Source organism: Pleurodeles waltl, chromosome 2_2, assembly GCF_031143425.1.
Source record: "Pleurodeles waltl isolate 20211129_DDA chromosome 2_2, aPleWal1.hap1.20221129, whole genome shotgun sequence".
NCBI classification, from domain to species: Eukaryota; Metazoa; Chordata; class Amphibia; order Caudata; family Salamandridae; genus Pleurodeles; species Pleurodeles waltl.
Window position 1 is genome coordinate 727,303,192 of NC_090439.1, and position 15,254 is coordinate 727,318,445.

A 15,254-nucleotide genomic window follows, 5' to 3' on the forward strand; every position below is an offset into this window, starting at 1 on the left:
GGCCAAACAGAAGCTCAAAGGGGGAAAACCCTACTCCTTTTTGTGGCACCTCTCTGTAGGCGAAAGGCAGCCACGGCAAGAGGACATCCCATCTCCTTTTGAGTATTTCAGGGAGCCCCATGATCATGCCCTTCAAAGTCTTGTTAAATATTTCCACAAGACAATTGGTTTGTGGATGGTATGGTGTGGTGAACTTGTAAGTCACCCCGCACTCATTCCACATATGTTTTAGTTAAGCTGACATGAAGTTCATACCTCTGTCAGAAACCACCTCCTTAGGAAATCCCACTCTGGTTAAGATACCTATAAGTGCTTTGGCTACTGCAGGGGCAGTACTACTGCAGGGGTAGTATTGGAAATTGGAAATTGCCTCAGGGTACCTGGTAGCACGATCCACTACTACCAGTATATATTGGTTCCCTGATGCTGTGGGAGGTTCAAGTGGACCCACTATGTCCACTCCCACTCTCTCAAAGGAGACCCCCACCACTGGAAGTGGAATGAGGGGGGGCTTTGAATGGCCACCTGTCTCGCCACTTGCTTGACAGGTGAGACAGGAGCTGCAAAACTCCCTTACCTTCTTGGACATATTGGGCCAATAGACATGGTTGACTAATCTCTCCCAAGTCTTGGTTTGTCCCAAATGCCCAGCAAGGGGAATGTCATGGGCTAGGGTAAGGATGAACTCTCTAAACTCCTGAGGCACTACCACTCTCCTAGTGGCACTCTCCAGTGATCTCTTGCCTCAGTGTAAAGGAGTCCATCCTCTCAATAGACTCTGTGGGATCCACTGACATTTCTATTTTCTTGCTCAGCTGCTGCTGTTTTAGGCCTTCAAGAGTGGGACAAGTCTTTTGTCCCTGTCACAGCTGTTCCCTTGAGGGCCCCCCGGGCCCAAGAGCTCTACCTGATAAGGCTCCAGCTCCATGGACTCAGTTCCCTCAGAGGATAGGACATCTTCCTGAGAAGAGATGTCCTATTTCTTGTACTGTGAAGGCGCTGGTCCCCCAGTCTTCTTTCCTTTTCTCTTGGATGGTTGGGCCATTATTCCAGACTCCAACACTTCTTTTTCACTTTGTACTCTGCTTTGTGCTCTTGTCTTAACACACACCAGTTTAGGGATACCCAGCATGGCTGCATGGGTCTTGAGCTCTACCTCAGCCCATGCGGAGGACTCCAGATCATTCCCTAGCAAACACTCTACTGGGATTGCAGAGAAGACTACCACCTGTTTCAGGCCAGTGACCCCTCCCAATTCTAAAGTCACCATTGCCATGGGATGGAGTTTAGTTTCATTGTCAGCATTGGCGACTGGATATGTCTGTCCAGCCAGATACTGTCCTGGGGAAACCAGTGTCTGTCACCATGGTGACACTGGCACCTGTATCCCTCAGGGCTTCTAACTTGTTCCCATTTATCAAGAGGCGCTGTCTATATTTTTGCATGTTAGGCGGCCAGGCAGCAAATCCACCCCACCCTCTGAGACTAAAGCAGCTTCAGTGTGGACCCTGATTTGCTTTGGGCACACTGTTGATCCCACCTGGAGACTGGCTATTCCAGTGCTAACTGGAGAGTAGTAGCTGTGGGACTTTTCTTGGGACAAGCCTTGTCAAAGAATTGGCTTAGACACTGTAGGGGCATAGTGCTCATACAGCTGTGCCCTCACCTGTGGTATAGTGCACCCTGCCTTAGGGCTGTAAGGCCTGCTAGAGGGGTGAGTTTCATAAGCCACAGGCAGTGGGTTGTGGGCATGGCACTGTGAGGGGAGTGCCATGTTGACCTAGTCCTTTTCTCCCCACCAGCACACACAAGCTGTGAGGCGGTGTGCATGTGCTGAGCGAGGGGTCCCCAGGGTGGCAAAATACATGCTGCAGCCCTTAGAGACCTTCCCTGGCCACAGGGCCTTGGTACCAGACGTACCGTGTACAATGGATGTATCTGTGTGCCAGGGCTGTGCCAATTGTGGAGACAAAGGTACAGTTTAGGGAAAGAACACTGGTGCTGGGGCCTGGTTGGCAAGGTCCCAGCACACTTTCAATTATAACTAGCATCAACAAAAGGCAAAAGGTTAGGGGGTAATCATGCCAACAGTGGCATTTTCCTACAATGCGGCTGCTTTTAAATATCCTTAAAGTGCAGTTTCCCTTTGAGAGTAGATAGAAAACTGGAGTTTGGGGTCTCTGAACTCACAATTTAAAAATACCTCTTTTAGTGAAGTTGTTTTTTAAATAATTTGAAAATGCCAGTTTTAAAAAGTAGGCATTTCTTGCTTTAACTATTCTGTGACTCTGCCTGTTTGTGGATTCCCTGTCTTGGTCAGACTGACAGTTGAGCTGTTTGTGAATCTCCTCTAGACAGTGATATAAAGGGGGCAGGGTGTAGCCTGCATATCCCGATGAGCCATCTGGGCTAGAGTGGAGGGAGGAGTGGTCACTGCTCTCACACAATACAGTCTCCAAACCCCTGGTGTGTGTCTGGTCAAGAATTTGGGCAACTTCAAAGGCAGAAATGGGTATAAATAGTGGACCGAAAACCCCAGACTTTAGATTTCTTCAAGATTTGCTTCTGGAACCAAGAGGAATCTTTGTCAAAGAGGAAGAGCTGAGGAAAAGTGCAGTCCCTGTCTGTGGCTGTGCTTTGTTGGACTATCCTGCAGTTGCTGCTTCTGCCTGTGAAAGGGGACAAAGACTGGACTTTGTGGTATATTCCTGCTTGAGAAGAATCTCCAAGGGCTTGGACGGAGCTTGTCCCCTGTTCTAAAGTCTCAGGGCCATCAAAGACTTCCTCTGCCAGCACCTGGACAATCTGATGAGCCTCCTGCCCTGCCAAGTGGTGCCTAATCCAGTCCCGGGCCCTTGAAAGGAGAGGCTGGTGGAAAAACCAAGAAAAAACAAGTAAACCGACTTTTGATGACTCCGGACTGATGTCGCTACCTAATCCTGTGATGCCGCCTGCAACTGAAGCTGTGGTCCTCGCTGGAGTGCGATGACCCCACAGGCCCGATGTCGATGTAGCTTCGCTGAAGTCCGCAACTCCATGGAAGTCGCTGCACCACAATGTGACCATGGGATATCGACTCTGACAGAGGTACGCTGATCCAACACTTCACACCAACGCCATCTCACCTCCACCGCTCTGCAGCAAGGACCCAACGCCTCTTTGTGACGCCTTCGCTCTTTCACTCCACGGCACCGGAACTGATGCTGCCTCGGATCCAGCGATGCCACGATCGCCGACTACATGCATTGGCTTGTTTTCTCATTTTCACAAGGTACTGTACCAGGAGGTCCGTGTGACTCCAGGACCGACGCCGTGATATCACCTCATCAAAGCATTAGTGCTTCTAGGCACTATTTTTTGTGTTTTTAATTTCTAAATTCATATTTTTGAATGTGTATTGTGGATTTTTATAGTATTTGGTCTTGTTCTACTTAGATAAATATTTACTATTTTTCTAAGCCTGTGTGGTGTCCATTTTGTAGTGTTTCACTGTATTACTTTGAGTATTGGAACAAATACTTTACACATTGCTTCTGGGTGAAGCCTTTCTGCTCTTGCGAAGTACCAAGGGGGTAAATGGGGGTTAACTAGGTGTGTTTCTCCTTTCCCTGACTAGAGTGAGGGTCCTTGCTTGGACAGGGGGTAAGCTGATTGCCAACCAAAGACCCAATTTCTAACATTACCTTAACCCTAGTGTTGATTTGTAATTAAGATCACTCTGCTATTTTTAAAAATAATGAATTTTCATTGTTTCAGTGTTCATTTTTTATACCTAAAACAAAACATTCCTTTTCAATGACATCTGAAAGCTAGGTCTGGTACCTGGTTCAATGGGGGAGAGAGATGGTGAATATTTTAGAACCTTGGAGAGGCAGCAGAAAATACATTTAACCTGACTGGCTGTTAGCACATGTTTAGACTTCTAGGTATCTACTGCCTTTATGGGTAAGGCAAACAGTATGACAGGAACGTTATGTAGGGCAAATGAAGAACCAGCCCGACAACATTGGATGATTAGCTATTTCATTCTTTACTCATTCATAGCTTCAGACCCATTATAAAGATGGCCATCCAAAAATATTACAACATCTGCATCACTCTTCCATGGCAATTCATAAATACCAAAATTCTTATTTCCTTTATCTCTCAATCGTTGTTCCTTCATGGGCAAACATGCTCTCATTTACATATTTTTTCCTGATTCTTGGCCTGTGTGGACAAGCATACCATTCTTAAATGCAACAAATAACATTTAGGACAAAGTAAGCATCATCCACATTCATAGCCATTTTGTACAATGGTTTGAAACTATGGTTCACTTTTTGTTTCTATCTCAACATCCATTCCACCCCACCAAGGCTCCCATTTAACACACTTCTTTTTAATAGTTACCTGTGCCTCTTGCTGATGCTGAACTCCTCGTTTAACTCATCATTCCAATAACATGCAGGTCATAGAGGACTCCTTATCAATCACGCAGAATGGTCTTTTCAGTACCTCACCAACATAATGACTCTAAATGCTCTAACATCTTGGATGGCTTCAGCAAAAAAGGTACTTGTATAGGAGGTGCTGTCTCTTCTGAAATAACTCCTCTGTTCATGAACCCATTTCCCTCATCACAAGGTAGGATTATAAACATTCCTGTCCTCTTCAATGAGGAGATAATGCTGCACCATAACTAACTGCAGTAATTAGGTTTGCCTTTTTCATCTGCACCAACTGAGGCACAATCAGGTGTTTATCTGTGCTTTGAATTTGGCAGTAGTTGGGGAGGTGCCTGTCATTCCCATATTCTTGCTACAGCTATGCAAGTATCACTACATTGACCATAGTGGTGCTACAAATACATGAAAATGTGGCATTAGAGTTATATAAGAGCTCTTCTCTTTCACTTGCCATTCTCCGTGAAAGCTCCCGTGATGGTTATAATTAAGTTTACAACCTTAGGTCGCTTACGCAAATGCATATACATAAAAGATGCTGTCTAATTTAAAAGAGAAACGTTCAATTATCTTCTACACAAACTTCTCTTTTAATAACATGGCCAATGTTATTCTATGTCTATTCCATCAGTATTGCTGCTTTCAGCATCATATGTTTTGGCATATTGGGACCATCTCAAAGGAACCTTCTTTGTTCTGTCTACTTTGTTGTTATTAAGGAGGACTCCACAAAATGTTGCATCCATCTAACTCACTGGCACTTTTTAAAGCACAATACTTACAACAGGAACAGGTAAATAGCAAAAGAAGTTGGTCACCGCATGCGTCGCCTTTTATCAATTATTTCACCACTAATTGACTCTCTTTTTAAGTAAGGTGTAAAATTTGCAGACTTCCTTTAGGTTTTTTTAAATGTATGATGAAGAAGAATGTTACACCCACCAAAATTAAAACAAGGGACAAATGTCCAAGGCAACTTAAACATTGCAATGTAGAAAAAGAGAAATGTGAAAACGACATTTGGAAAAGCTCAAAATTAACATTACAAAAAGAACAAATTGTTTCCAAACAAATCCAAAATTCAGACTGGTAAACTGGATCCTGCTTTTTCATTAGTTGAACTATGCACTGTTGGCACATTCAATTTTTGCATTTTCTACACCAAGATTGTTTCATTCAAAATTAAGTTGCTTTAAAGAGGGAACAGAATGGAGATTTCAAAATATTCAACATGCCTTTGTCTTTATAAAAAACATCTACTTTATCCTTTTTCACCATAACAATGAGGGTCTTGCCCAAAAGGCCTGTGACACCAAATCTGTAACATAATCCCATTTGGATATGGATTTTATTTCACAGATGACTTTGCATGGTTGGTCCAGTTTTTGATCACAACTATAAATTGTTACTTGTCATAATAGAATCCTGAAATGCTCATCAGCACAGAGGAAGGTGTGGTATGAAGTAACATGTTTTTATGGCTTTGCCTATACGCTGGAATTTTTAAACAACTTTGAAATAATGAAGATCATAATGGAGGAGTAGGCACAGGATGTTTACAAAGGCATCCTGCAATCAATTGAGGTAGCACACTGGATGAAAGCAAGGGTAATAATTTAAAAATTGATATTGACCAAGAGATGATTTTCCAGTCCTGCTAAATCAAAATGAATGAACAATTCATAAATTCACTAATTTTTATTCTTGTTTGTTCTGTATTATTATGGTTACAATTATAGTACAGTCAATTATTATTTTTCTTGATGCTTTCACTGGAGGAGTTATTCAATACTCTCTTTTTTGTCCCTGATGTGTTAAAAGAAGAACTTCTGAAAGAGGCAATGATGTCCGAGGGTGTATTATCCTCAAAATGAATTATCCTCTTTTCAGCTACACAACCTGAGGTTAATATATCGCTGTGTATACAATCGCGTAAGTTCAAAAGCTATCATGTGATCAGTGCAAGGCCTATTGAATCAGAGAATAAGAGAATACATTCTAATAATGTACTGTAAACTGCATTGGGACTGTAATGGTCATTTGTGAATAATCTATAATGAGATATCAAAACTATAGACTTTAAGAGACAACCCACAACTGGCAAAACGTGCATCAAGTATTCCCAAACGGAAAGGTGTAACAGACTTTGTGCTTTTCTTTAAGAATAAGGCATGACAGAAATTACTTTGGTTCCAATACTGTTATGAACAATTATACAAACCACCAAACTAGTGTTCACCTCTAAAACCCAACAATAGTTCAGACTTACTTATTGCTAATTAATACAGATTGGAATAAAATGAAGAACAAGAGCAATTCTTCAGCTTCCTCTGGACAATTATTTTCTCCCATCATGCCTTACTTCACAGACCTGAAGATAGGTGGAACATAGAAACTTGATTTCAATAGATTTGGTGAAAATTAAAAGAATTACAGAAAACAGAAGTTATGTTCATGCATGGGGGTAGTATAGGAATTAATACCAGTTCACTTAGGTATCTGTGTGATATGTGCAATCTTGACACTAAATAAGATAAACGTCTATATGTCTGGTATTGATTTAGAATTAATACCTGCACCTGTTTTTAAACCTGCATTTTCAGAGCTTTATTTTTTTCTAAAACGTTATGTTTTTTTGAAAGATACAAAGCCTTCTTCACAATTTCTGTAGGAGGTCCTTTTAGTTGGAAGTTTGATGGTGAGTATAGCCTGTGCAATGCAAAATGTTTGTTAAATGCCACAAAATCTATTAACTTATGGGTATAAACTACATGCCCACTGTGTTTGCTTGTTCACTCTGATACTGCCCTAGGCATATCCACTTTTAAATCTCATTCCAAACCTCTGTGTGTAGTATTCATGCATATGCGTATAATGCATTTCACATACATAACACACATTGCACTGTTATTTTAATTTTGTCAGTTGTATGTAATATCTGCCTATAGTGCAACTTGTTCAGGAGTATGTATGTCTTCTGCTATGAAAACCCATTGTGAAAGGCCTCAGCATGTTTTGTTGCAATGTATTTATACTGATTAAACTATTAGAGAAACCCACAAAAACCATTTTTACATGTTGCGGCTTTGTCACAACTCACCTGGCATACCTATTTATTTATCCTGATTTAATCATAATTTTTTGTGTTTTGTATCTGTATCTAACTATACAAACAACATTTTATTTTAGAAAACATTTCTATGAATCTCTTAACCTGTCATTGACTGTGTGAGCAACATACAGTATACCAGATTTAAACAGTACTATATTCCTATGATAACCATATATTTTGACTTGAATGTTAATACTGCTTGTGTTCACTTTCAATTATTCTTTTTTCCATGCAGAGAGACAAACTATATACACACACATTGTATCACTTTAGAATAGGTATGTGTAAAGAAATGGCTCCCTGTTGCAGTTACCCCCCACTTTTTGCCTGATACTGATGCTGACTTGACTGAGAAGTGTGCTGGGACCCTGCTAACCAGGCCCCAGCACCAGTGTTCTTTCACCTAAAATGTACCATTGATCCCACAATTGGCACACCCTGGCATCCAGATAAGTCCCTTGTAACTGGTACCTCTGGTACCAAGGGCCCTGATGCCAGGGAAGGTCTCTAAGGGCTGCAGCATGCATTATGCCACCCTAGAGACCCCTCACTCAGCACAGCCACACTGCTTACAAGCCTGTGTGTGCTAGTGAGAACAAAATTAGTAAGTCGACATGGCACTCCCCTCAGGGTGCCATGCCAGCCTCTCACTGCCTATGCAGTATAGATAAGACACCCCTCTAGCAGGCCTTACAGCCCTAAGGCAGGGTGCACTATACCATAGGTGAGGGTACCAGTGCATGAGCACTGTGCCCCTACAGTGTCTAAGCAAAACCTTAGACGTTGTAAGTGCAGGGTAGCCATAAGAGTATATGGTCTGGGAGTCTGTTTTACACGAACTCCACAGCACCATAATGGCTACACTGAAAACTGGGAAGTTTGGTATCAAACTTCTCAGCACAATAAATGCACACTGATGCCAGTGTACATTTGATTGTAAAATACACCACAGAGGGCACCTTAGAGGTGCCCCCCTGAAACTTAACCAACTATCTGTGTAGGCTGACTAGTTCCAGCAGCCTGCCACACTAGAGACATGTTGCTGGCCCCATGGGGAGAGTGCCTTTGTCACTCTGAGGCCAGTAACAAAGCCTGCACTGGGTGGAGATGCTAACACCTCCCCCAGGTAGGAGCTGTGGCTCACCCCTTTGTCACAGCCCAGCAGGGCACTCCAGCTTAGTGGAGTTGCCCGCCCCCTCCGGCCACGGCCCCCACTTTTGGCGGCAAGGCTGGAGGGAACAAAGAAAGCAACAAGGAGGAGTCACTGGCCAGTCAGGACAGCCCCTAAGGTGTCCTGAGCTGAAGTGACTCTAACTTTTAGAAATCCTCCATCTTGCAGATGGAGGATTCCCCCAATAGGGTTAGGATTGTGACCCCCTCCCCTTGGGAGGAGGCACAAAGAGGGTGTACCCACCCTCAGGGCTAGTAGCCATTGGCTACTAACCCCCCAGACCTAAACACGCCCTTAAATTTAGTATTTAAGGGCCACCCTGAACCCTAGAAAATTAGATTCCTGCAAACTACAAGAAGAAGGACTGCCTAGCTGAAAGCCCCTGCAGAGGAAGACCAGAAGACGACAACTGCCTTGGCTCCAGAAACTCACCGGCCTGTCTCCTGCCTTCCAAAGATCCTGCTCCAGCGACGCCTTCCAAAGGGACCAGCGACCTCGACATCCTCTGAGGACTGCCCCTGCTTCGAAAAGACAAGAAACTCCCGAGGACAGCGGACCTGCTCCAAGAAAGGCTGCAACTTTGTTTCCAGCAGCTTTGAAAGAACCCTGCAAGCTCCCCGCAAGAAGCGTGAGACTTGCAACACTGCACCCGGCGACCCCGACTCGGCTGGTGGAGATCCAACACCTCAGGAGGGACCCCAGGACTACTCTGATACTGTGAGTACCAAAACCTGTCCCCCCTGAGCCCCCACAGCGCCGCCTGCAGAGGGAATCCCGAGGCTTCCCCTGACCGCGACTCTTTGAATCCAAAGTCCCGACGCCTGGGAGAGACCCTGCACCCGCAGCCCCCAGGACCTGAAGGACCGGACTTTCACTGGAGAAGTGACCCCCAGGAGTCCCTCTCCCTTGCCCAAGTGGAGGTTTCCCCGAGGAATCCCCCCCTTGCCTGCCCGCAGCGCTGAAGAGATCCCGAGATCTCTCATAGACTAACATTGCGAACCCGACGCTTGTTTCTACACTGCACCCGGCCGCCCCGTGCTGCTGAGGGTGAACTTTCTGTGTGGGCTTGTGTCCCCCCCGGTGCCCTACAAAACCCCCCTGGTCTGCCCTCCGAAGACGCGGGTACTTACCTGCAAGCAGACCGGAACCGGGGCACCCCCTTCTCTCCATTCTAGCCTATGTGTTTTGGGCACCACTTTGAACTCTGCACCTGACCGGCCCCGAGCTGCTGGTGTGGTGACTTTGGGGTTGCTCTGAACCCCCAACGGTGGGCTACCTTGGACCAAGAACTGAACCCTGTAAGTGTCTTACTTACCTGGTAAACCTAACAAAAACTTACCTCCCCTAGGAACTGTGAAAATTGCACTAAGTGTCCACTTTTAAAACAGCTATTTGTCAATAACTTGAAAAGTATACATGCAATTTTTATGATTTAAAGTTCCTAAAGTACTTACCTGCAATACCTCTCGAAGGAGATATTACATGTAGAATTTGAACCTGTGGTTCTTAAAATAAACTAAGAAAAGATATTTTTCTATACAAAAACCTATTGGCTGGATTTGTCTCTGAGTGTGTGTACCTCATTTATTGTCTATGTGTATGTACAACAAATGCTTAACACTACTCCTTGGATAAGCCTACTGCTCGACCACACTACCACAAAATAGAGCATTAGTATTATCTATTTTTACCACTATTTTACCTCTAAGGGGAACCCTTGGACTCTGTGCATGCTATTCCTTACTTTGAAATAGCACATACAGAGCCAACTTCCTACATTGGTGGATCAGCGGTGGGGTACAAGACTTTGCATTTGCTGGACTACTCAGCCAATACCTGATCACACGACAAATTCCAAAATTGTCATTAGAAATTGATTTTTGCAATTTGAAAAGTTTTCTAAATTCTTAAAAGACCTGCTAGGGCCTTGTGTTAGATCCTGTTTAGCATTTCTTTTAGAGTTTAAAAGTTTGTAAAAGTTTGAATTAGATTCTAGAACCAGTTGTAGATTCTTAAAAAGTATTCCAACTTTTAGAAGCAAAATGTCTAGCACAGATGTGACTGTGGTGGAACTCGACACCACACCTTACCTCCATCTTAAGATGAGGGAGCTAAGGTCACTCTGTAAAATAAAGAAAATAACAATGGGCCCCAAACCTACCAAAATACAGCTCCAGGAGCTTTTGGCAGAGTTTGAAAAGGCCAACCCCTCTGAGGGTGGCAACTCAGAGGAAGAGGATAGTGACCAGGAGGAAAATTCCCCCCTACCAGTCCTATCTAGGGAGAACAGGGTCCCTCAAACCCTGACTCCAAAAATAATAGTCAGAGATGCTGGTTCCCTCACAGGAGAGACCAACACCTCTGAAATCACTGAGGATAACTCCAGTGAAGATGACCCCCTGTTAGCCAGGATGGTCAAAAGATTGGCTTTGGAAAAGCAGCTCCTAGCCATAGAAAGGGAAAGAAAAGAGATGGGCCTAGGTCCCATCGATGGTGGCAGCAACTTAAATAGGGTCAGAGATTCTCCTGACATCCTAAAAATCCCCAAAGGGATTGTAACAAAATATGAAGATGGTGATGACATCACCAAATGGTTCACAGCTTTTGAGAGGGCTTGTGTAACCAGAAAAGTAAACAGATCTCACTGGGGTGCTCTCCTTTGGGAAATGTTCACTGGAAAGTGTAGGGATAGACTCCTCACACTCTCTGGAAAAGATGCAGAATCTTATGACCTCATGAAGGGTACCCTGATTGAGGGCTTTGGATTCTCCACTGAGGAGTATAGAATTAGATTCAGGGGGGCTCAAAAATCCTCGAGCCAGACCTGGGTTGATTTTGTAGACTACTCAGTAAAAACACTAGATGGTTGGTTAACTGGAAATGAAGTGTGTGACTATGTTGGGCTTTATAATTTGTTTATGAAAGAGCACATTTTAAGTAACTGCTTCAATGAAAAGTTGCATCAGTATCTGGTAGATCTAGGTCCAATTTCTCCCCAAGAATTGGGAAAGAAGGCAGACCACTGGGTCAAGACTAGGGTAACCAAAACTTCCACTGGGGGTGACCAAAAGAAAGGGGTTACAAAAACTCCCCAGGAGAAAGTGGATGACCCTAGAAACAAAGAAAAAGAGTCCTCTGTAGGCCCCCAAAAACCAGAACAGGTGGGTGGGCCCCAAGACACAACCCAAAACAAAGGTGGGTACCAGGGTAAGAACTGGGATGCCACTAAGGCATGGTGCCACAACTGTAAACAGTCTGGGCACCACACCAAGGACACTTCTTGTCCCAAAAACAAACCCCAGAACAAAATTCCAGGGGTAACCAGTGTAGCCATGGGAGATGACTCCTCAGATGAGGAGGTCTTCATAGCCTTCAACTGGAAACAGGGCCCAACAGGTGAGTTGGAGATTCCAGAGGGAAGTAGACACTTCCACCACCTACTGGTGAATGGAATCCCAACCACTGCCCTGAGAGACACTTGTGCCAGTCACACTATTGTGCATGACAGGCTGGTACTCTCAAACCAGTACATCCCAGGTGAGATGGCCAGAGTAAGAGTTAGCCCAGACAGGGTCACTAATAGGCCTGTGGCTCTTGTGCCCATAGAAGTGGGTGGAACTTTTAGCTGGAGAAGGGTGGTAGTCAGTACAGACCTCCCCCTTGATTGTCTCCTTGGAAATGACTACCCAGAGGTTAGTCAGAGCCTAAGAGAAGAACTGGTCCAGGGCCAGTCCTCTCCCAAGGATTCTGGAGTGCCTGCCTCTGCAGTAAATGCAAGTAGGCCCCAGAAGAAAAAGAAAAGGAAACAGAGTAGGAAAGGTGGACAACCTTTAGCCAAGGTTCCAGCAAGCCAAGGAGATTCTGCTCCAGTAGGGGAGAACTCCAAAAATGGCTCTGATAAAGTCCAACCTGACCCACAAGAAGTCCTGGCTAGTCAGGCAACTGTTAAGCCTGAGTGGGTGGCTCCTCAGCTAACAGAAGAAAGAGTGGAAGAAGGGTGTTTACTACAAGATGTGGTAACCCCCCACTCTAATACAGCAGACAGGCACCCTGAACCCAAAGAAGCCTGTAACTTAGCCCCTTCCCTTGTAGGTGAAGAGCTAAAGGTGTGGTTCTGGGCACTGACAGCTGTCAGTGGCCTCTGCTGGGTGTTAGCCTTTATGGCTGCACTATCCTTGGCATGGTGGTCTGACCCCATGCCAAATAACAAGTTAGGCCCCCTGACCCTGTTGGTCATGGTGGGGTTACTCCAGCTCTGGGTAACCTCTTTGGGTAAGCTAGGGGTGACCCTGGCTAAGATAAGATTAGCAGAGGTGGATACCTCTGACCTCAAAATAGAGAGAATGGGTAAAGACATAAAAAGCACAGACAAGAGGCAGTTCAGACTAGGTCCTATCACTGTGGAAGTGGGTCAGTTCCCCAGAGGGAATGACCTGAACAGGAGGATGTAAGGCAGAGTAGGCCCTGCAACAAACCAGCCATTTCCTCTACTCTTCCTCGCCTGACAGACTAGGAAGACTCTTCCAGCGTTGGCTGAGTCTCCTGGCCTGTGGGCTGGGGGGGGGCTTGTGTAAAGAAATGGCTCCCTGTTGCAGTTACCCCCCACTTTTTGCCTGATACTGATGCTGACTTGACTGAGAAGTGTGCTGGGACCCTGCTAACCAGGCCCCAGCACCAGTGTTCTTTCACCTAAAATGTACCATTGATCCCACAATTGGCACACCCTGGCATCCAGATAAGTCCCTTGTAACTGGTACCTCTGGTACCAAGGGCCCTGATGCCAGGGAAGGTCTCTAAGGGCTGCAGCATGCATTATGCCACCCTAGAGACCCCTCACTCAGCACAGCCACACTGCTTACAAGCCTGTGTGTGCTAGTGAGAACAAAATTAGTAAGTCGACATGGCACTCCCCTCAGGGTGCCATGCCAGCCTCTCACTGCCTATGCAGTATAGATAAGACACCCCTCTAGCAGGCCTTACAGCCCTAAGGCAGGGTGCACTATACCATAGGTGAGGGTACCAGTGCATGAGCACTGTGCCCCTACAGTGTCTAAGCAAAACCTTAGACGTTGTAAGTGCAGGGTAGCCATAAGAGTATATGGTCTGGGAGTCTGTTTTACACGAACTCCACAGCACCATAATGGCTACACTGAAAACTGGGAAGTTTGGTATCAAACTTCTCAGCACAATAAATGCACACTGATGCCAGTGTACATTTGATTGTAAAATACACCACAGAGGGCACCTTAGAGGTGCCCCCTGAAACTTAACCAACTATCTGTGTAGGCTGACTAGTTCCAGCAGCCTGCCACACTAGAGACATGTTGCTGGCCCCATGGGGAGAGTGCCTTTGTCACTCTGAGGCCAGTAACAAAGCCTGCACTGGGTGGAGATGCTAACACCTCCCCCAGGTAGGAGCTGTGGCTCACCCCTTTGTCACAGCCCAGCAGGGCACTCCAGCTTAGTGGAGTTGCCCGCCCCCTCCGGCCACGGCCCCCACTTTTGGCGGCAAGGCTGGAGGGAACAAAGAAAGCAACAAGGAGGAGTCACTGGCCAGTCAGGACAGCCCCTAAGGTGTCCTGAGCTGAAGTGACTCTAACTTTTAGAAATCCTCCATCTTGCAGATGGAGGATTCCCCCAATAGGGTTAGGATTGTGACCCCCTCCCCTTGGGAGGAGGCACAAAGAGGGTGTACCCACCCTCAGGGCTAGTAGCCATTGGCTACTAACCCCCCAGACCTAAACACGCCCTTAAATTTAGTATTTAAGGGCCACCCTGAACCCTAGAAAATTAGATTCCTGCAAACTACAAGAAGAAGGACTGCCTAGCTGAAAGCCCCTGCAGAGGAAGACCAGAAGACGACAACTGCCTTGGCTCCAGAAACTCACCGGCCTGTCTCCTGCCTTCCAAAGATCCTGCTCCAGCGACGCCTTCCAAAGGGACCAGCGACCTCGACATCCTCTGAGGACTGCCCCTGCTTCGAAAAGACAAGAAACTCCCGAGGACAGCGGACCTGCTCCAAGAAAGGCTGCAACTTTGTTTCCAGCAGCTTTGAAAGAACCCTGCAAGCTCCCCGCAAGAAGCGTGAGACTTGCAACACTGCACCCGGCGACCCCGACTCGGCTGGTGGAGATCCAACACCTCAGGAGGGACCCCAGGACTACTCTGATACTGTGAGTACCAAAACCTGTCCCCCCTGAGCCCCCACAGCGCCGCCTGCAGAGGGAATCCCGAGGCTTCCCCTGACCGCGACTCTTTGAATCCAAAGTCCCGACGCCTGGGAGAGACCCTGCACCCGCAGCCCCCAGGACCTGAAGGACCGGACTTTCACTGGAGAAGTGACCCCCAGGAGTCCCTCTCCCTTGCCCAAGTGGAGGTTTCCCCGAGGAATCCCCCCCTTGCCTGCCCGCAGCGCTGAAGAGATCCCGAGATCTCTCATAGACTAACATTGCGAACCCGACGCTTGTTTCTACACTGCACCCGGCCGCCCCGTGCTGCTGAGGGTGAACTTTCTGTGTGGGCTTGT